Source organism: Vicugna pacos, unplaced genomic scaffold (genome assembly GCF_048564905.1).
Source record: "Vicugna pacos unplaced genomic scaffold, VicPac4 scaffold_5, whole genome shotgun sequence".
Classification (NCBI taxonomy): Eukaryota; Metazoa; Chordata; class Mammalia; order Artiodactyla; family Camelidae; genus Vicugna; species Vicugna pacos.
In genome coordinates, this window is record NW_027328726.1 from 264185 (window position 1) to 287526 (window position 23342).

At 54.4% G+C, this 23342-nt stretch overlaps 1 non-coding gene across 1 annotated transcript; it reads left to right on the forward strand.

Moving 5' to 3' along the window:
- Window positions 1-20553: 20553 nt before the first annotated feature.
- Window positions 20554-20662, forward strand: LOC140692340 (U6 spliceosomal RNA). The gene has a single exon (XR_012067911.1). It is a non-coding gene; the product is annotated as a U6 spliceosomal RNA (small nuclear RNA).
- The last annotated feature ends 2680 nt before the right edge of the window (window positions 20663-23342 follow it).

The window sequence follows — 23342 nt, forward strand, 5'->3', positions numbered from 1 at the left end:
GCCGACTGGCACTCTCTCTCCTCGGCACCCCCACGGCACCCCCTCACGGGGGCTCAGGGCCACCCTCGCCCGACACCGCAGAGCCTCAGAACGGCCCACCGCAAGGCTCTCCCGCCGCACGGGCCGGCGCTGCCCTGCCCCGACGTGCGCACACCCAGAACAAACACGTTCGTGCCGTGCCGAAGCACCCCGCCTCCCCCCCCCCGTCGGGTCCGACGACGCCTCACCCGGGGCCGCCTCCAGGGGAGGGACAGCACCCACGCGCGGTGAGGCCACGTACTGGTCCCAGGACGGGGGGGGGTCGGGCGGAAAAGGCTCGGCGCGGGTGGCCATCGGTCCGGGCAGGGGAGGGCCGGCGACGACGAGGAGGGGCCGCTCGCGCACAAGAGCGACGGCCGCAGGGGTCGGGGGTGTGGGCGGGCACCAGCCCAGGGAAGGGGAAATCCCAAGACACGACCGGGCCGCCGGGGAAACAAGCGCAGGATCCCACCACCCCCACACGTGGGGGCGGCCCCGCGACGCCCAGGACGCCGGCCGGCCTCAGCCAACCCTCGGCGGTTCCTCCCACACCCCGGCCCCGCCGCCGGGACTCACGCGCAGCAGGCTAACCCCCACTCCAGAGGGCAGCCCCTTCCGCTCGCTCACTCGTCCGTCTGTCTGTCTGGTCTGTCCGTCCACCACCCACATCATCCTGCTTCGTCTGGCTCGCCCCCAGGCCTCGCGGCCCGGGGAAACGCTCCCGAGCGAGGCGGCCCGACCCGTAGCCCACGCACCGCCACCGGTGGCTGCGGCTCGGGACCGGGACAGGTGGGGTGGCTCCTCGCGGCGGGGAGACGACGGGGGGCGAAGTCGGGGTGGACCGCCTTGCCCCTCCCCCCACGGCACGCACCGGGGAGGCAAAGCCCGCGCGCACACACACGCGCGCTCGCACGGCCCCGCGCCAGACGCCGGGCCCGGCCCGGCAGAACCCTCCCCCGACTCGGAGGGGGGAGGCGCGGGCCACAGCAGGCAAAGAGCAGCACACGGCCCCACCGCGGGGCCGGCGCAACCCACACGCCAAAGCGGCGGGGCCCTGCCCACACGCTGCGGCAGTCGCTCCCCGTGGCGACTGCACGCTCTGGATGGAGGAGCGGCGGCTGGGGGTTGTCCGGTACCCCCCCCCAAGGCTCCCCTCTCAGGTCGCTAGAGAAGGCTTTCTCACCGAGGGCGCATCGCCCCCTACCCAGCGGGGGCCCCCTTCAGGCCTACGGAAGTCCGCCGAGGTGGACGTCAGCGCTCGGCTGGGCAGGAGGGGCCTGCGGCAAGGGTAAGCAGCGGGCCGAAAAGCGAGCGTTCGCGGTCGGGACCGGGGAAAGCCCGTGCCGCCTCGCGAGGAGACGCACCCAAGACCGCGTGGGGACGAGACAGGCGCCCGCCCCCACCGGCACATCACCCGGCCCCACCACGTTCGCTCCCACGCCCGGGCGCGAGCCCCGCAGAGGGGGGACCCACCCGGCGTGCGCCCGGCCACGTCAGTCCCCCCCGGTACAGGGTGAGGACGACGACCAGGAGGCGGCCCCGGCCCCACCGAGGGTGGGGAGCGGCCACGCCTCGCTTACCGTCTCGACCCCTCCCCACCACTGCTCAAGAGAGTGGCTCGGGACACACGACCACCGCAGGGGTTACCCGAGAGGACTCGCTGGGGACGGGAAGCGATGCCACCGCTCGGCCTCGGGCACCTGAGGGACAACCTGGAGCGCTCCAGGGGCACCACAGAGGGCCAAGGCGAGACACGCTCGCACCCCGGCGAGGGGATACGTGGCGTGGCGGCGGGGGCAGCCCTCCCCCCCGCGGGGGAGGGCCGCTCGCGAGACAAGACGCCGAGCAGGCGAGGAGGCGAGAGGTGTCTGCCGCGTCACAAGACCCCGGCCCCGCCGACACCACGAGGCACGGGAGACCGAGGTCGGGCCGGAGTCCGCACCCCTTCCTTGCCCCCGCCACCCACGGGCGGTGGAGGAGAGGCGAGGGGCCCGCAGGCAGAACGAGAAGAGAGGCCACGTTCACCATGAACGTCCCGTCCCTCGTCTGGCGCGGCTTAGGCCCGGCCCGGGAGAGCATGACGTCACCACATCGGTCAGGTGAGCGAGCGAGCGAGCGAGCCATGGGGCAGGGAAGCCCCAGAGCCAGAGGGGAGGGCCCGGCGAGGACAACCACCAGAGGAGGGCCTGCTTCAGCCTCGCCAGGCGCCACCCACTCCTCGTTCCTCTACGAGGAGAGTGGCCAACGACCCCAGGCGGAGAATGCCTGACACGCGGCACGGAGCCTGTGAGGGTGGGGTCGTGCCGGCCACCACCGGGTGCCTGCGGCAGGGAGCGCACGGGGTAAAAGACCCACGCCGCCAGCTCACCCCACCGCCCTCGGGCCACCAGAGACCGGAGGCGGCACCACGGGCCACGTCAGCCGGACGCACACACGAGAGCCGGCGCGCAGGCCCGAGCGGGCGGCTCAAGTGTCAGAAGCAGAGTCGGCTTCTACCAGGCCAGGGCTCACGCAGAGACAAAGCCCAAGAGCCCCACACGCGTCCGGAGACCCAACACTCGGTGACAGACACCGAGAAAGACCGTGTCAGCACCTATCTGCTGGCAGAAAATGCCCAACACGACAGAAAAAATGACAGCGCCCGGAAACGGGTCGGGTCCACGATTTGCAGGGGGGGCCCCGGGACCTCGGTCCGGCCACCTGCCCCCAGCCCTACCCCCATAAATGGCAGCCCCGAAGCTCTCGGGGGCCATCTGATCGACCGGGGGGGGGAGGGGGAGGGGTTGAGGAGGAGGAGGAGGAGGAGGAGCAGTGGGAATGGGAAGGGACGAGAGGGAGACGGGATCGGGCCGGGGACGCCCTGCCCGTTTCTCGCCCGCGTGGTCGGGGACTCGGGGAGATGCCACAGAGGCGCCTCCGAGGAGAGGGCCCCCCACGAGGGACCGCTCCCGAGCACCGGGCCGGGGAAAGCCTGCCTCCCCCACATCCCTCGCAGGACGCCCCCGTGCCGGTCCCCGAGTCCGGATGAAGTCTCGGTCCCTCAAATGCCACCGGAACCCACGCGGGCAGACTTACGGGCCGGGGGGCGCCCTCCCTGGCCTCCCGCGCCAACAGGGGCCGGCCCAGCCACGTCTCCGGGTCCATCGGGACTCAGAAAACATTTCATCCAAGGAGGCGCCTCCGACGACCGGGAACCCCAGCGCGCCCGTCCCCGGCCTCACCGCACTGGGCCCGGGCCGCTCCTCGCCTCGGGACCAGTCGTCCAAGGGACACAGACGAGGGCCGGACCACCTAGCCGCCGGCGGCCCGGGCGCGGGACACCCCGTCCCTTTCCCCCGCGGCGGCACGGCGCAGGCCGTGTCCGATCGGCTCGGGTCGGTCCCCGCGGCTGCAGGGGCACAGGCGGATGCTGGTCGACCAGGCCAGGCCACACGGCTTCCCCCTACACACGAGATCCCGGGAGCGCGGCGGCAGCCACCCCCTCATCAGCCTGCGAGTCCAATCTGCGCCGAGAGCAGGACACGCCCGCGGCTCAGCGCCACGGGGACTGTCACCGCCGGTGTCGCCAGCCTCCCCGAAGTCTGCCTCGGGCCCCGCCGCCGAGCCCCATCCCTTGCCGAGGTCGCCGACGCTCGGGAGAAGAGGGACGATCTCAAGAGCGGCAGCCAGATGGCGCCCGACAGCCGTCGCCAACGTCCCCGGAACCGATCCCGACCGCCGGCCGCCCAAACGCCCGAGCCCGTCCCGGGCTGAGGCGCCGGGCGGCCGGCCGGCGCGACCCCGTGGCGTCCGCCTCGGAGCCCGCTCACCCTCGTCACGGCACGGCACGGCACGGCGGCATGAGGAGACGCGACGCGACGCGACGCGACCCACCCCGGCAGCAGATCAGGGCGGGGAGGACGGAGGGAGCCGGGGTTTGGCAAGACACGGCCGGCCGGGCGGGCGGCTGCCGCGAAGGGGACGCGCTCCCCACGCGATTCCCCGGGCGGGGGAGATCACACGGACACGCCGGCGGGTGGCCCAGAGCGACCAGGACGAGATCCCGGGTTCCCGGCGGCGGGGGGGTGGGGTCGGTGGGAAGGGGAGGAGGGAAACAGGGAGGGAAGGCGGGGGCTGGCAAACCGAAACCAGGCGAGCGCTCCGAGAACAACGCAGGAATCGGCTTTGGAGTCCGTCCTCTCGAATGCAGGAGGTCTTTTGAAAGCAGACAGGCAAAGCCCAGAAGCTAGAAAAGAAAGGATGAAGACCGTCAACCCCATCGAAGTGGAAAGAAAAATCGATCTCGGCACAGATCGCGACAAAGCCCAAAGACAACAAATGGGCGCGTGGGGAAAACGCACTCGCGGTCGGTCGTGAGAACACGGACGTCAGCACGGCTGACCACAACCACAGGGAGGAGGAGGAAAAACAAAAAAATGCGGGCGGCGGTTGGGGGGGGGGGGCGAGTCGATAGCCACCCGCTCGGTAAATCGAGGTTCAGTGCATCTACACAGAACAACACTGTGCATGGGCATCCGCGTGTCTGTGTGTGCATGTGTGCCCGTGTCTGTGTCTGTGTGTGTGTGTCGGTGTGTGTGTTTGACACACAGTCACACGTGGACAGGGAAACTGTAGCCCCATGTGGAAAAAAAAAAAAACATGAAAACAAACGACAAAACCCACCACCAAAGGGAAATCAAGTTGTAGAACTTACTCTGGGGTTTTAACAAAAAACAACAACAACAACAACAAACAAACAAACAAACAAAAATGTAGAAAAAGCACCACCACAGCCCATCAGGGGTTCCTCTCCTAAACAGTCCAAGAACTCGGTCAACTCCACCTCCTAGAAGCCAACAAACCAATGATGAAACACGGGCAGGAGACCCAAACTGACTTTTTCAGTTTAAAAGGAAAAAAAAATTATTTTGTATCCAAATGGGGAAGGGGCGGGGGCGGGGGAGGATGGTGTGTAGAACTCAGCGGCAGAGTGCCTGTCCAGCACGCGCAAGGTCCAGGGTTCGACCTTCAGGACCTCCGTTCAAGCAAATAAGGAAGTCGGTGAGTCAGGCAATCACTAAGTCAGGCAACAAACCAGCAAAAGAAACGAATTACCTCCCCTCCCCGAATAAGCAAACAACAACCAAAAACAACAACAGCAACAAGAACAACAACAACAAAAAAGCCTAAATAAATAAATATATGTAAATAAGTAAGCAAGTAAATAAATAAATAAGTAAGCAAAAACAATTTAAAAAGGGGGAAAACGCACGCATTTCTGTTTTTAAGAGATATCCAGACAGGCCCAGAACCTGGAATCACGACAGCAAGTTCCAAAAACAAGCAGAAAGTGCCTGCTTCTGACGGAACATGTGATAGAGACCACCGTTCGATGGGGCCGGGTGGGCGGGCTGGCGGGCGGACACAGAGCTATGGACTCATACCTGACAGAATCCGCTCTCCGACAGAAGACAGAAGGCAACACGGAACAGGGGTTGGCAGTGGGGGCGAGGGGGAGAGGGCAAAACGGAGGTGGAGGAAAGCCATTAGGGAATACAGGACAGAAGTCCCTCAAAACATCCCACAGGAAACTCCTGGAAGACCCGGCAGTTCCACTAAGGGCCCGCGGATGGACGAATGGACAGTGTCACGTGGTCTGGAGAGACCTACACCTTGAGGGGATGATGTTAACCAAGTGACCTAAGTCCAAGAGGGATGTTGTCACTTCGAGGCAGAATCCCCAAGACAATACGCAGGAACACATGCAAGGAAGCTGAAACAGACTCATGGATACCAAGAAGGATCAATGAGTGCAATGGGTGAGGGAGAGGAATAAGTACAAGCTTCCAGTTATCTCCAATTATTAAATACATTAATCACGGGATGTCATGGACAGCAGGGCGAGTCGAGTCAATCCATACTATTGTCATGACGCTGTCCGGTGACGGATCCGTAACCAGACTCATCGCGGTGATCATCGTGGAACATGGAAGAATCCCGAATCGCTATGTTGGACACGTGAAAACTGACATCCTATTGTCAGGTCAATTATGAGAGAGAGTAGGAGAGAGAGAGAGAGAGAGAGAGAGAGAGAGAGAGAGAGAGAGAGAGAGAGAGAGAGAGAGAGAGGGAGGGAGGGAGGGAGGGAGGGAGAGAGAGAGAGAGAGAGAGAAAATTCTCACTGTCTTCCCCCCAAAAAAAAAAAAGAGTTCAAAAAGAGTTCAGTGAGATAAAGAGTGGATGTAGGTGAGGGCAATAGGTGGAGGAGCTGAAAACCACGACGGCGACACATGTGCAGCATCCCACACGGTGGCAGTGTGGTCCTATGCATGCTCAGCCGTCTCCTAGCCACCTCCAAGTTGACATCCAGGGTCATCCTTTTAGGTTTCGTGGCTGCACTTTCGTCTGTCTCGGGCAATACTCTCTCTTGATTTTCCATGGGGGAAGGGAGGTGGGGTGGCCGGGCGGGCCACACCACGACACACCGCGTCGTGCGTGACCTGGATAACAGATACACACCCGTCCACCACCCACGGGCTCCGAAATCTGTCACTGGTCACAACGCACACTTCCTCGGTCCTTTACGGAGCGATGGCGGACCGAACAGGCAGCGGCCAACTTTGCCGTGCACACAATGAGACTTCATCCCTCGTGGAAACAAACTGATGACGAGACAGCGTGGTCAGGGGGCGGGTGTCCTTTCAGGAAGACACAGTCATTGAAAGTCCTGCGCACGGGAACTGGGCCAAGGGAGATCTCCATCACCCTGCCCAACCCCGATCCAAATTCTCATTCGGGCAGCTAAGGGTCAAGGTCAAAGTTTCTTTCTTCCCGGGGCGGGGGCGGGGGGGGGTCCTTTTGGGCCTCGATGGTTGTTCAGCTGGAGAGATCACCCTTGGGCTGCACATACATTTCGGGGTGGTCCATAGGGCTCCACGACTGTCCCGCCACCAGGCAGGTGGTTCCACCTGATGAAACCGGTCTGGTCTTTCGTTCCAGGAAGACAAAGGTCCGTGGCCGAAGCCAACGAGAAACCCCGGGTGTGAGTCCGGAGCGCCACCACTCAGGAAGATGTCTAGGCGTCGGGCTCGAAGAGGCTCGGGCGGCCTGAAAAACGCATGCGGGTTCAGGTCCACTTTCCAAGCGGCCTCCACAGCAATGGGCAGGAGGAGGGTCTCGAGAGGGGGCACGGCAGTGATCTCTCTCCAGCAGATGTCCAGCTGCTCAGTCCGGCTCGGCGGGGCTTCAGGGAAAGGGCGGCTTTGGTTCTCGAGGATGCCAAGTCCAAAGCGGGAGAACCATGGGCAACGGGAGTCGGAAGAGCGTTGGCCAACTATCGGAGAAAACTCGAAGCACGCGTGACGTGGCCCAGCGTATCAGTGGAAGGCGGGGCGGGGTGGGGAGGGGGAGGGTGGCGGGAAGCACGCAAAGATGATGACACAGAACCGCATTCTCATCTCTATCACGCTGTACGAGAGTTTCCACTGAGACATGCTCCCCTTCCCCTGGTCTCTCCAAGGACGCGCATTTCTACCAAAAATCACCCCCATTCAGACTTGTCAGCTGGCCAGATCAGCATGCTTCCACGAAATTCGGCCTGAAGATGGACAGACGTCCATTAAGCATAGCCATCGCCCCTAGAGGCTCTCGGACACCCGCTCTGCTGGAACGTTTCCTAAGGACGGCAGACGAAGATGGTCTCCACATGCTTTCCAGGAGACGTTCCTCAGAACGAGACCGTGACTATTCCGGAGACCGTGACTATACCGAAGCAAGCCCGAATCGGTCACAGCAAATGTTCACGAGGAAGTCACGGTGAACCATCTGGGACACCAGTCTTTCCCAACCGGTCCACGTACGGACACGATTTGGTCCTAGCCAGAAACAGACACTTTCTCCTCACAGCATCCTTTTATTTTATTTTATTTTATTTTATTTTATTTTATTTTATTTTATTTTATTTTATTTTACTTGTATGTATATATGTATGTATGCACATACGTATGTATGTATGTACGTACGTACGTATGTAAGTAAGTAAGTATGTATGTATTCCGGTCTGTCTGTCTGTCTGTCTGTCTGTCTGTCGGTCCATCCGTCCTCCGAAGGTATACCAGTCATGTCGGCCAACACACTGACAGATCTCGAGTCTTTCCTATCAGAAGGATATCAAAGCACGTCCCCTTCGACTCATGGAGCCAGGAACGAACGCTTCCGTATCTCATCTTCTTTGGAAACGATCTAAACATTCCAGGGATGTCGCCAGACGCTCCAGTTGCAAGGGACCAAAAACTACGTGGAGGAGGCACCAATTTTTCAGAGACGGGCCGCCTCCGCCCCCCCCCCCCCAACACACACACTACCCCCCAGGACTGCTTGGGATGTGAACACTTCCTGAGACTTGAGACCGAGCCAGCCATCGCTCCCAGACTCTTTATTTTATTTTATTTTATTTTATTTTATTTTACTTTATTTTATTTTATTTTTCTGGCTGACACATTTCATGACAGAGGTAACCCACAGGAACTTCAAGGATTCGGGGTAAACCTAGGGAGGCAAAAAGTTTCACCTCGAACGCTGCTCGTCACAATCAAGACATGGCTCTTTTCACGAGACCAATCCCTTGACATTTGGTTTTCTGGATGGAAGGATCTGTCCTAGATCATGTCAACCTGAAGGAAAACATTTGGGTTCCTGCCTGTTCGCATTCCCTGCCTGCATGTTCCCTTGAAAACCAGTTCCATAGAGCTCTTTCGTGAATGAACTCTGGCAAGTGTATCTGGAGGGAGAAACACGTCAGGCCTACAAGCCGGGGACGTACACACGTGCCTACATGCATACATGGGACTGGGCCCTTTCCAGATCCTTGGACGGCAGTACCATAGAAATGAGGATGGCTTCCACAAGACTCTCAGGCAAGCCAAGCTCTGTTGCGAAAGCGATAGCTTGTGCACAAAGGAGAAGGTGGCATGACGGGAGGGGGGGAAGGGGAGCACCAGCTCCCTGAGCAGCAGGGGCCACTTGCTTTTCTACCTAAAGGAAGGGCTTTGTCTCAGGATCACTGATCACTTCCACAAATCATCCAATATCTTGGATCGGCCGCAGGCGCCTCCAGGGTGCAGAGCCATCGCCCCAGGCTCTGTGGGGAATAGAGAAGACTTCCGTGAGGGGAAAGAAATGCATGAGAATTTTCTGCAAGAAAGCTCAGGAACACATCATGTAAACATGGAGAGTTGAGCTTCCTGTCTTGTGACAACTAGGTCTGCTGGGTCATGTCACAGAGAGCAAGCGAATCCTTTATTCCCCTGAGCCTTTTTCTTTTTCTTTCTCTTTCTTTCTTTGTTCTTTTTTCCCTTTAGAGTGTGTGTGTGTGTGTGTGTGTGTGTGTGTGTGTGTGTGTGTGTGTCTGTCTGTCTGTCTGTCTGTCTGTCTGTCTGTGTGTGTCTGTGTATGTCTCTGAAACTCAGGTAATGCCCTGTCTCATACAGACGAGACCAGCAGATCGACATGACCAGAGACTTTGTAGCTTTCATTTAAAAACTATAGGTCACTCATGAGTCGGGTAGGACGGGTGCTGCGTCCAGCGCAGTTCGGGACCGTGTCTGAGGACGGGCGACGCAAGAATTAAGAAACAAAGAGACAAAGTAAAGAGCAAAAATGAGACCAGGGGACTCAAGGTCTCGTGGATCTAGAGTGCCAAAAGCCTGGTCGACATCCTGTTTATTGGGAGTCTACGGCTCAGGGGGGGAAAAAAAAAAAAAAAGATATGCGATCAAAGAGGTGGGGCTTTAGATATTTCATACCAGAAGCACGAAGTTCTGCTTGCTGGCTAACTGATTCATTTCAGGCCTAACCCTTCCAGGAACAATCACCCTCCTCCGGGGATGCAAAATTTCTAAGTGTATATCCTGTGATTGCCTCTGGGACATCTCGAGATAGCAAATATTTCCCCGGGGTTAAACCGCAGGCTTTCCTGCCAGAACCAAGTTCTGTTAATGGCTGATCTGGCTTCCCATGACCGTCCATTGTTTTACCCTAAGGAAATATCTGCCATCCTTTGTGCCCTCACGGTCAATCTCAGGATTGCCCCTCACACAATTTCTTTAGCATCATGCATGTTCTAGGTCATCTACTGTGTAAAACATGAAAACAAAGCAAGCGTGTGCATTTTTAAGCAAGTTAAGTGTGAATGTAAGATTTTAAGCTCATGGAAATGTTGGTGCAGCTTGGTTTCTAGTTGCTTGTTTTCCAGCAGCTTGTTTCCCAGCAGACGCGTAGGACACTAGAGAACCCACTCACTTAGAAAGAACCGATGGGACGGGTAAGGTTTTTCGGTTCGGAGGGTGAAAGCTTTTAAACTCTGCGTGGAAAAAAAGACGTTTCAGATGTATATTTCTCCTTAAGAAGGCTGCGAATTAGAGTTTCGACGAGGGAGCCCTCGCAGCAGTGTGCACGTTTAAAAAGGCCTCCGCGTGCCCCCCCCCCTTTTTTTTGTTTCTTCCATTTGGTTTCAGGTTCTACCTGATTCAGCCCCCTGGCCTCAGTCTCAGGCCATTGTGGGCTATGTAGACGTTTCTGACGTTGTCGAGACGGACAAGATAAGGACGGTTCCCCCAGAGAACAGGGCCGCTGCTTCTATGAGATCAAAAAGCTGACCTGCTCATCCAGCTCTATGTTTAGGAATTTGCTCCTTTCTGGGAAAGCGTAGAGCTCTGCGGTAGAGTGCGTGCTCAGCATGCACAGGGCCTTGGGCTCAGTCCCCACTACCACCACTGAAAACGTAGAATAAATCTAAATAATTACTTAAAACGTAGATAAAGACACCTAACGACCCGTCCCCCCTCCGAAAAGATAAAAACTTTTTGTTAAAAAAAAAATCTGTTTTTTAAATGAAAAAGACAGGAGGAGGAAGAGGACGAGGACGAGGATGAGGAGGAGAAATTAGCTTCTTTCCAACAAGGAGATTTCCAGGTCAAATGGAGAGCCAAATATTTCTATGTTCTAAGACTTCAGCTTTCCACGTATCCTGGTGTCAAAACGTCTGCACGGGTAAAGATTGTTCATCATTCTGTGACTATGCACTTCCTGCATTTTGGAGTGTTCATCTGTCCTTTCTCTTAGGAATAGATGATCATCATAAACAGCAGTTCTGTTGATTAAACCCCCTTTTAAAATATCGTTGTTTCATGTTCACTAAAGTTACCTAATAATCACTTCACAATCTATGGAAGTCAAATCATTGTGCTGTACACCTGAAACTGATAGAGGGCTGTATGTCAAACCTATCTCAATAAAACTGAAAAAAGAAAAGAAGAAGAAGAAGAAAAGAAAAGTCGGCTCGGGGCATCCGATAAAGGCCCTCTTTCTGAGCGCACAAGTCAACCTCGGGCCGATTCACCCTGACCCTGAAGAAGGGCAAAAATCACCCTCCACTCTATCTCCCGTTAGGTCCCGGACACTAGCCAGAGTTCCCCCTCCCTCAACCCCCACCCCGTTCTTGCGTCACACTGTGTGGGCTCAGGCACACAACCTATCGGTTTCCTTGAGCGTGTGGAATGAATATCGCCCGAAGGGAATTTCCTGTGTTGTCGTTTAAATAAGCTGACGTGTTAATCAGTGCTACGGAGGGACACATTCCCTTTGACCTGATCAACCAGAATGACATCCCAGGACCCAGGAATGTACAATATCATGGATTTGAAAGTATCTTAGAATTCAGAAATCATGGTGATGTGGGTCTGATGACCTAGCTGGCTCCATACAAACCAAGAGATGAAGGTGCCCAACGTTTTCACTCGATGCTGCCTAAGTTCTTGACAGTCACTTTAAAAAAGGAAAAGGAAAATTTGGATGGCACGCTTAGTTTTGATAATGTCCTCTGACTGCATGGTGAAACGCAAGGAAAAGCCGTGACGCTCGCCCACGGTATAGAGAGAAACGCAGAACCGTGTTTCTGGTAGCCTTCTTCACCGCTGCGCCAAGGCGGGAGCGACGGCTACCTCATGCAAAGGAGGAGAGGACGGGTATCTCGGCCCCGTCACACAATGCCAGGCAGAAGAAACCTTCTCTGATGAGACATAAGCGTGTCAAAGCGCATCCCTGCGTCGAAGGCTTCGGTTTCCCGGGGAAGGGGGTCGAGCCGAGGGACCCAGGCCCCCACGTCAGTCAGTCAGTCTTTCACTGGATTCACTGGCCTCGCTCTTACCCCTCAGCAATGGCCGCTCAGATTGCTCACGGGTGTCTTTACCTTCTGGCTTTAGGAAGGACTTTAAACTTCGGCTGAGGGGCAGACACCCAGAAGGGTTCTTTCAGTTCACCCCATCTTAGGGAATGCCATACCCAACACGTTGGTTTTCATCCCATCGTGGGCCTACCTACCGGAGAGTTTTGCTGCTTAAAAGTCCCCTGTGCTCCACCTATTCATCAACAACCCCCCCCCGCCACAACACACACACACACACACACACACACACACACACACACACACACACGCGCGCACGCACGCGTGCACACTCACACACACACACACACAGAGAGAGAGAGAGAGAGAGAGAGAGAGAGAGAGAGAGACACAACCTTCACCCCCCCCACACACACACAACCCCACTCATCTTTTCACCCTCTCTGGGCTTTTGCCCTTTTGAGAATGAACGTCATCCAGAGCCGGTACCCTACAGGATGCCACCTTTTCAGATTGGCTCCTTTCAGGGAGTCATGTGCACGCAGAAACTGCCCCGCCTGTCTCCCACAGGTCTCTCGGCTCCACGGGCCCCTGGTTTCCTTTTTAGAGCCAAATCATATGCCGTGGCACGGACCTAGCCCGGGCTACGTGTCCCTTCACCTCTTGAAGGACGCGTCTGTCTCGGTCGCCTCCACGGTTCCGGCGGTGATGAAGCAAGCCCCTCCACCCCCCACCCCCACCCCCACCCCCACCCCCACCCCGCCCGCCATCCAGGTCCGTCCGTCCGCGTTCAGGTTTCCGCGTGGACGGAGCCCCGAGGGCTAGGCCTCAGGGTGAGGGTGGTATGGCGGGTGGCGGGTGGCGGGTGGCACACTGAAGGGTCCGAAATCCGGAGGATGCCGGCAAGGAAGGTCGCCAGGTCAAAGCCTTCCTTCCCTCCCTCCGTCTCCTTAGGGTGGATGGCTGGGCCCATGAATTCAGAGAGGACACGAGACACATGGTGTGAACCGAGATTCCCAAGCCAGGAGACCTGGTGGAGGGTAAAGAAACGAGCTTATTGGGGGGGGGGGGGCCGGGGGGTATGGGGGGGTTCTTAGGACTGCAGCCCAGGAGACACAGATGCAAGAAAGAAGCACTGGAAGTGTGTGTCACCAGACTACCCCACGGGGCAAGTGGAGAAGGGGAAACGAAAGAAAACACCACAAGAGCAAGGCGGGAACTTTGAAACGACAAGGCTGCAGCTAGCAGCTGCTGGCAGATTTGTTTTTGAAACCGGTTGGTGGCGCCCTTGAGCTCGATACAGTTCTGACCACTCATGCCCCCCCTCCCCCCATGGATGCCGGTGTCGGGACCCAGGGGAGGCCACCCCAAACATGTATGTGCCTCCGTGGCACACGGATAGGTTAGAAATGAGAGTGACCGAAGAAGCCGAGGGGCCAGCAGACGCAAGAGGGACCGACCGGACCCTCAGACTCTTCTTTCTGTCTCCCTGAAAGCGGGAAATCAATCACTTCCGTGGAGGGTGCCCTCCCTGCATCTGGACTTAGGAAATCACCCTGATCTCCCACTGAGAGCCTTCAGGCCCCGGAAGCCTAGAGAAACCAACCAACCAAAAAACCTCGTGACTTCTTTCAGGGGCTTCCCCCCAAAAACCCAAACTCTGTCTCGATTCTTCACGGACGGGTCACCCAAAACCAAAGTCTCTCAGCCCGGTCCATTTCGCACAAAGGGCTGATTTCTTGTCCTAAAACGGAGAAAAGCTGCCTGCTTCGGGGACACATGAGTGCTTGAATGAAAGACAGGAGGTTCCCTGTCGCTCCTGCTCAACGATCCGTCTGGGGTCCATTTTTGGATCAGTCCAGCCCAGAGGACTCAAGATGTGTAGAGGGAGGGGACAACGTGCCCCTCCCCGAAACAAGACTATGTCTGCAACCAAGTTCCTCCCACTGGCCGTCCAGCTCCATTTTGGATGACTGAATCCTGGTTCACCTCATTTGGCTGTTTTGTTTTGTTTCGTTGTGTTTGTTCTTGTTTTTGTTTTTTGATTAATAGACTTTATTTCCTAGAGCAGTTTCAGGCTCACAGCAGAATTGAGCAGAAAATACAGAGAGTTCTCACACAGCCCTCCCCACCCACACATATATCCTCCCCTCCCCTCAACATCCCTCATCAGTGTGGCCTATTTGGTCAAACTGATGGTCCGACATGGACACGTTATTATCAATCAAAGTCCATAGTTTACATGACGGTTCACTCTTGATGTCGTACGTTCTATGGGTTTTGACAAATGTATCATGACATGTAGCCACCACTATGGTATCCGACGGAATAATCTCATCGCCTTAAAAAATCCCACACGCTGTATCTGTTCATTCCTCCTTCCCTCCCTCTCCCCAAACCCCTGGATACCACGATCTTTTTATTGTTTCTAGAGCTTTGCCTTTTCCAGGATGTCCTTTGGTTGGAATTGTCCAGTTGGTAACATTTTCAGACCGGTTTCTTTGATTTAGTAAGATGTCTTCTAAGTTTCTTCCATGTCTTTCATGGCTTGATAGCTAATTTCCTTGTCTTTCTTTCTTTTTTATTCATTTATTTATTTTTTAATTTTTTACTGCACACATATTTTTTAATTTACATATACGTACTGTTCATTGTTTCCAGGAAGGTTTAGCGCTTTAGCTTTTTAAACTTACACAGTTATCAAAGGAATAAAGCCAACCGCAAAATAAGAATGAATTCAAAAAGATGCACACACCCTGCTATTAACAGCAACATCATTTATAATGGCCAAGATACGGAAGCATCCTAAGTGCACATCAATATTTGAATAGATAAAGAAGAGGGGACACACACACACACACACACACACACACACACACACACACACACATACACACACGGAATGGAATACAATTCACCCGTAATAAAGAAGGATATTTTGCCATTTGTGGCCTTTCCTTTCCTTTTTTTTTTTTTTTTTTTTTTCCCCTCCTCCACTTTAAAAACCAGAATTTTATAACTGGGATAAACACTTCCATTGCGTCAAAAAACAGTAAAATGACTAGAAATAAACTTAATCGAGGAGGTTACCTATACTCCAGAATCTGAAATGACACAAAGAAATGGAAAGCTGTCTTGTGCTCTTGCATTGGAAGAATCAATACTATCAAAATGGCCACACTACCCAAAGCAATCCGCAAGTTCCATGCAACCCCTGTCAAAATACTCACGACATTCCTCACAGAACTAGAACAAACAATTTCAAAATTTATAAGGAACAACGGAAGACCCTAAACAGGCAAAGCCATCTTTTGTAGGTCTCCTCTCTCTCTCTCTCTCCCTCTCTCTCTCTCTCTTTCTCTCCCCCCTCCCTCCCTCCCTTTCTCTGTCATCTTTTTGTTCTCTTTTCTTAGGGTTTGATGACTTGAGACGATCCTTTAACATTCCTTGTAAAGCCGGCTTGATGGTGCTGAAATCTTGTAGCTTTCGTTTATCTGTGAAGCTTTTGATTTCTCCCTCAAATCTGAACGAGAGCCTTGCTGAATAGAGTATTCTTGGCTGTCAGTTTTCCCCTTTCATCACTTTAAATATGTTGTGCCACCCACTTCTGGCCTGTAGAGTTTCTGCTGAAAAATCAGCTGATAACCTTACGGGAGTTCCCTCCTTGTATGTTATTTGTTGCTTTTCTCTCGCTCATTTTAATATTTTCTCCTTACCCTTAATTTTGGTCAATTTGATGATGATGTGTCTCAGTGTGTTCCCGTATGGTACTCTCGGCACTTCCACCTCATTTGGTTATTTAAAGGATCTTCAGTCTGTTCAATTCATAGGAGAGAACTTCCACACGTATTTCTTCTCAGTTTTATGAAACAAAGAAGGACCCAGAAAACTGGCAAAACATAAATGCTCTTCTATTGGGTTGAGCAAAGACAGGCCCTGGCCGGGGAGGGGGGGGTGCTGGAGGGTCGGGGGGGGCAGTGTAGAGAAGGATATAGATCAGCGTTAGAGTGCCTGCTTAGCATGCATGATGTCCTGGGTTCAATCCCCAGAACCACCGTTAAAATAAATAAATTACCTAATCAAACCCATGCCCCTCCCGCCCAAAATAGAAGGAGAAAAGAGTGAGAGACAGAGACAGAGACAGAGACAGACCATCGGGAAAAGTAGCTGCACTAATACTTCCAAGAAACAGGACAACATAAAGATAATGGAAGAAATGCTGGATAGTGAACAGCCACGGGTGGTTGGCACAGACCCATAGCTTCTGGGGTCACTAAAGAAAAAGAATATGAGAATCATACGGATCAGGAGATTGGGTCTGAATTTTGTGCCGTTTGACTTGTGCCAGTTACAAACGTCATGCACAAGAAAGATGACAGGCTACTTTATTGTCTGAAATGAGATACTTGAAAGTGAAAAGAGGTGCTATACAATCGTGCCTGGACTGGGATTTTTCTAAGGGAGCCCAAACCCTTTACAATATATATCATGTTTTCAAAAATGAATATCATTCCTGGACAACACTTCAGCAATTTTTTTCTGTGTTATCAGTAAACATTTTTAAAAACATCAGTAATAAAGGAAGAGGGAGAGAGAAAGAGAGAGAGAGAGAACAGGAGTAACTATACGCGCGCGTGCGTGCATGCGTGTGTGTGTGTGTGTGTGTGTCTGTGTGTGTGTGTGTGTGTGTGTGTGTGTTGAGGTGGGGGCCTAAAAGAGGATGAGGATTCTTTTCATCGAGGTCTGTTTGTACAGAATTCTCTCCTTCTCCGCTTTACACTGTGAAGGAAAAGCCCAGATGGGCTAACAAGCTAAGTTACAAATCTAAGTGTAACAAGTGTCGGATTCCTGATCTGAGGTCTGCTGGGCTAACTCGTAAATCTAAATTAATAAGTGTCGGTTTGCTGATTCCCTATTCATGCTTTGCTAGCCAGCTGGATTTTCAAAGAGACATATCTGGCCTTGAAATGTCGGTTTGCCGCCTCACTGCCTCTACTCTTGTGATAATGTTGTTGCTAAAGCTATCGCGTGCCTATTGGCCGAATACCCCAAGCTTGTACTTAACCCTATAAAACCTCACGTGCACGTCTTGGGGGTGCTCAGGGCTTAGGAGCAGAAGCCCCTCTGAGCCCGCCGGCGTAAGAAATCTGAGTACTCCAACCCTCCGAGTGGTGCTTGTTTCTTGGCTGGCCTGTCGTTTCCAAAACAGCACCATTGACACTAAGAACGTCACTCTCGTTCCGGCATAAAGAAGACATCTGGGGAGGGTGGGGTCGGGGGTGGGGTGTAGATCTACGTTATGTCCTGATTCCAGGAAGGAAAGGGGCCAGGGTCAGCGTGCCCTTCTTTCTGGGGTATCTGTCTGTTCGCTTTTGGTGTTCGGCTGGTTTGGTTATTTCGGCTTTCTGTTTGGTTCCTTTCACAGATCCAGTGGCTCAAAGCAGCATTCTGATTTTCTTTTCTCCTGGGGTTTGGCTTTTGATAGGTAGAGGGACAGGGCCCACGCAGGGGTGGGGGTGGGGGTGGGGGTGGGGGTCACTGCGGCAGAGAAAGGGAGGCGGCTATGGTGAAATCATCGAGCTGAGGGGATTTCTACGAGAGGGACTCTCCGAAGTGAATGGGGTCCAAGGAGATCATCAGGGTTTCTGTGTGCTCGGTTGGTTTTGTTCGTGCGTGTGTTTGTTTTTTCTGGACGAGGCCAAAGAACTCCTCGGGTGGAGGTGCGTGTCCGAAGGGTCTGACAGGATGGGAGGATGCGGGGCGAGTCAGTCCATGTGCCCAGAAAGAGAGAGAACCTGTCATAGCTGAGACTCAGGCCTTTTTTGGACCTAGGCCCAGAGAGCAGTTCGGCTCCGAGCATTCACGGAGAAGTTCGTCGCCACCTCAGTCGTGTCCCCCACCCCCGCCCTCCCCCGCGCCTCGGCCCCCAGTGAAGGAGGAATCATGAAGTGGCCGCACTTAGGCTAAGCCAATTTTTGGCTTTATGCTTACTGCTTGCTTTTAGAACGATCAGCAAACTCGACTGACCAGACACCGCTCCCAGCCCCAGGCCCACTGTTCAAAGCAGCTAAAGTTGTCGATTCTAACTGTTTGATTGGACCTTCCTCTGATCGTTCAAATTGACAATCATGTTTGACGTCTGAGTCTTTCCCCAGGAAGGGAGTCACGGGAGGATAAGCTCAGGAGAACGACCAGCCCCCCTCCCACCCCCCCACCCCGAGTTCCTCCGTGGCGCTGGTGCCGCCGGGTGAGTCTGACCAGAGAAAGAAGGTCACGGGCTGATGACCTACTAGACCACCAGGAGGTCCCATGTTACCAGACACTCATCCAGATTTAGGAGGAAGTTGTATCAGAGACCCTTGTTGATCATGAGCACCTTTTATGCTCCCGCCTGTTGTGATTCCCTTTCATGCTCCAACCTGTTCGTCCACAGAAGCATGAAACCCCAACCCCAAGACGGGTTCACAGTTTGGAAGGCACTAGCCTGCTGTGAGTCCCCTTTGCCCAGCAAAGCAATCAAGCTGCCTCTTTTCTTCTAAACTCTAAGACCCTGTCTCTGGGTTATTTGGCTCGTCAGGGACGGGGTTGGGGAGGGCGATCTTTCGGCAACACCCGCACAAGTTTCCCTGAGTGGCAGGAACCAGCGTGGCCCTCAGGCCTCAGCCCCGCAGGCAGGCAGGCAGGCAGGCAGGCAGGCAGGCAGGCAGGCAGAGCTGGAGCGACCGTTGGTCCCGCCCCCGCCCGCGCACCCCCCCCCGCCCCCCGCCGCTGCTTCCGCCGCCGCCGCCGCCGCCGCCGCCGCCGCCGCCGCCGCCGCCACTGCCGCCGCCGCCCAGGCCTCCTCCACCGATCGGTCCCAAATCGGGTCCTAAATCGACTGGACTGTCTCCTGGAAGCGGGGGCGGGGACGTCAGGAGGATCCATTCGGCAGGGCCTCTTTCAATCGCTTCATTCAAATGCAGAAAGCTCTGTGCTCAGGTCAGAGCCTTTGACTTGGCCTCCGGCTCCTCTCCGTTGAACGGCTTTTGTTTTTTGGTTTCAATTTCCCCACCCTTAGGCCACCCCGTCCCAACTGCACGGAGGGAGGCGGGAGGGAGGGGGGAGAATCTCGCCTGGTCTCAGGCCAAAGGAGTCCCCTCCTTTTCCTAACCTGGGTAAACCCCACTAAACCGTTTGAGAATCATGGAAGGGCATGGAAGCAGACCTCTGACTTGATAGATTCCTCTGGGATGGGAGACTTTAAAAAAAAAAAAAATTCTTTTTCCCCTGCTTGAAGGGAGGCAGAAAGGAGGGACAGAGTGTTCCTCTTGCCTCGGGCAGTTCTTTCTTTGTTTGTTTCTTTCTTTTGTTAAATCATGCTTTTTTTTTTTTTTTTTTCCTTTTTTTCCTTCCAGTTTTATTGAGACACAGTTGACATACAGCAGTGTATACTTTGGGGGGCGGGCGGGGAGAGGAATTCGATTTTATGCATTTATTTTTGACCGGAGGTACTGGGGATTTAACCCAAGACCTTGTGCTTGCTTGCTAAGCACACACTCTACCACTGACCTATACCCTCCCCCTTGGCCACTTGTGAAGTCCCTTTCATTCAGCATAATCCATCGGGCACTTGCATTTTGGGGCAGCCTACTCTGGACCCCAACATTTCCCTATTCTGTAACTTCCCTGGAAGTTTTACACATTAAAAGCTGGGCTGTTGACTGTGCGTGTGCGTGTGCGTCCGTGCGTGCGTGCGTGCGTGCGGTCTGGGGGCAGGAGGGAGGGAATGGTTTCCTAGGGGGCCTGCGTTTCATGGACCCAGTTTCTTAGTTCTGAGAACAGGTCTGTTCAAGGAAACAGTTGTAGTATCTCGTCTCAGGAGGCGGTGGTGTCGATGGGCTTCTGAAGCTAGGCCTAGGGAGCAAGCAGTCAGGTATCGCCTAAGAGGCACTTGTGTGGACAACCAAAGTACAGCACAAAGGTGAATCGTCGGAGCAGATGAGAAACCAGATTCAGGGCCGGGAGTAGGGGGTCAGTCTGGTAGGAGATTTCCACACATCGGGGTCATCGAAACGGCTCGAGCAGTTTGAAATGCCTCTGATGATGTCCTGGGGTGTTCGGCTCAACTCTCTGAGCGGCTCCCCCGAAAACAGGCCCGAGGATGGTTTCCACAGGAGCTGTTGTGGCCATTTCTCTGACGTTTACCTCCCGTTGTCCAGCTTCCGTCTGCAGGGCTTCAGGAGACGGAGCGTTTTCGTACTCAATGATGCCAAGGCAAAAGGGTGAGAGAAAATGGGAAACATTCGTGGAGAGGGTCCTAGGCAGATAGTGGAGGCAACTAGAAGACCTTCAGTCTCCGGGCTGGCTTTCAGGTTGAGACAAAAACCCTAAGGAAAGCGCTTGCTGCCACAGCACATAGACTAACATGGGAACCATCCAGAGAAGATCAGCACGGCCCCTGAACGTGGGCGACACACGCCCATGCGTGAAGCGTTCCATAGTTTTAGTGAAGTCAGTCACCCAGGGAAAGACAGATATCCTATGCCATCACTTCTAGGTGGGATCTGAAAGTAAGTCAAGACACCCATCCATACATAAATAACTCCATTTTAAAAAGACTCCGAGGAACCTATTTACAAAACAGAAACAGACTGGACTCGCAGACATGGAAAAGAAACCGATGGTTAACACAGGGGACAGGGTAGGGTGGAGGAACGGGGTAAGGCGGAGGGATAAATCAGGAGTTTGGGATTAGCAGATATAAACCACCCTATACAAACTAGGTACACAAGTAGGTCCTACTGTCTAGCACAGGGAACTATGTTCAATAGCTTGTAATAACCTATCCTGAAAAAGTATACGTGTGTGTGTGTGTGTGTGTGTGTGTGTGTGTGTGAATAAGTGAATCACTATGCCGTACGTCATAAATGAACACAACATTGTAAGTCAACTATACTTCCATTGACAGAGAGTTCCTACAATAAGCAGGCAGACAGACCGACAGACCGTCAGACAGACAGGCAGGCAGGCAGGCAGACAGACAGACAGACAGACACACACACACACACACACACACACACACACACACACACACACTGTCTGTCTGTCTGTCTGTCTGTCTGTCTGTCTGTCTGTCTCTCTCTCTCTCTCTCTCTCTCTCTCTTTCTCTGTCTGTCTGTCTATCTGTCTGTCTCTCTTCTAAGGGTGGAGAAGAGTTTGCTGAGCTATTTCGGGGGCCCTCTCATCCTAGTTCCTATCTCCAAGTTGGTTCAAAGTCCAAAAGGCCGTCAAGCACTTAGTCAGATAGGTCCCTCGAAGAATACCTCCCACATCACGATGACAGACTTCTTAGGCCAGCCGAGAAGGTCCTTCAGTTCTGTGCCCATCTTGGCTCTAAGTTGATGTCAGTCCTCCAGGATCCAAGAAAGCCACGTTGGAAAACAAGTGGTGATTTTGATGGGACAGAAGTTCAGTCATTTGGGGGGCGAAGGGTGGGGTAGGGAGAGATACCAGCCTGTCTGTCTGTTTTCATCCAGTGTGGGAGCCTTCCCAAAGAGATAACTCGAGAAGAGAGAAACGGGGAGTTGACAAAGAACACGTGCGGTGGCGTGCCCTCCCCCCACCCCAGGAGAAGGCCAAGCCAGAAGTCCCTCCGGATGGCGGGCTCTGGACTCCGGCTTCCAGGGGAAGCGATATTTTTTCCTCCCCATTTCAGGCCCGGAAGAAGAGGGAGAGGCAGAGTGTCCTTCTCGGGCATCCGTTGTTTCTGAAGCACGCTTGTTGCCGAAAGATCGGCCCCCGTCCCCGATGAGCCCAAGAATCCAGAGACAAGGCCTTGGAGCTTAGAAGAAAAGAGGTCATTTTATCGCTCTGCCGGGCAAAGGGGATTCACAGCAGGCTAGCGTCTTCAAAACTGTGTACCCACCTTGGGGATGGAGTGGGTGGGGTGGTTCTAGAGCCATAGCTCAAACAATCAAGCATCGATCACCATCCACAGAATCGTTTTCTCATCAGAAGACTCAGCATGGTGTCACGATGCCTCCCAGGTGACCCATTCTATAGAGGCTGGCGGTTAGATCTCATTATCTCATAAGCACTCAAGGTGTGGCCTTCTTGGTCACTCAGGCTATTTTGTCAGGTCAGTAGTCCCGTGACCGACCGACCTTCTCCTCGGAGAAGGACTCAGAGACCCAGCACGATGATGACTTGCAATGACTGAAATACAGTAGAAACATTAAGATCGATAGCTTCCAGTTTCAACAACGGGCCTGGAACCGTGAGCAGCAACCGGTCAGTCAGAAGAGTCGACCGTTTTAAGGGCGAGCATAAGAAACCGAATGACACCCCCCCCCAAGCAAATGAATGAATGAATGACCTAATGATCCTCCCCTCCTCTCCCCCCCCCCCCCGCCCAAAAACGAAGCAATCCGTTAGCCTAATTCCGGCCATTTTATTCATCCTCCTTCACCCTGAAGCCCCAGTCAGCCACGTGCCACAGTGGTCTGTTTTCTGGTTTCCTCCACCACCCCAACCCCCACCAACGACCACCCCGCCAACATCCCCCCATGCCCAACCACCACCCCAAGCGCGGGACTGGACGGGGGTGGTGGGGGCTGAGGGGGCGGCGATGGCGGCTTGAGGTGAGGGTGGGGAGTGTTCCGCCCAGATCGTATAGGAAGCTCAAACACAGCTGCAGTACGAGACGAGATGGTAGATTTCTGTGAGTCCTCCCTCCTCTTAAAATCCTTCCTAAGGAGGAGACAGACAGAAAGAGAAACATCACCCTCACTCCCAACGCCTCCTGTGCCCTCGTTGCACCCCAAAACAACAACAAGAAAAACAAAAACAAACACAACCACAAATAACTCGCTGTCCCTGGGGAAGAAGGTTTCGATGGCATGGGGATATCATTCTAAACTTCATTCCCTCTTCATCACATTTCATGGAAACCGATTGCAATCTATGAGGCCCTGTGAAGGTAGGGGTTGGGGGGTTAGGGAGGAGGGAGGGAAGGGAAGGGGGGGAGAGGGAGAGAGAGAGAGAGAGAGAGAGAGAGAGAGAGAGAGAGCGAGCGCGAGAGCGAGCAGAGGAGAGGAGGGATAAAAGGGGAGAGGACAGGAAAGGAGAGGAGGGAAAAGAGGGGAGGGAAGGGGAAGTGAGAGGAGGCGAGGGGAGAGGAGAGGAG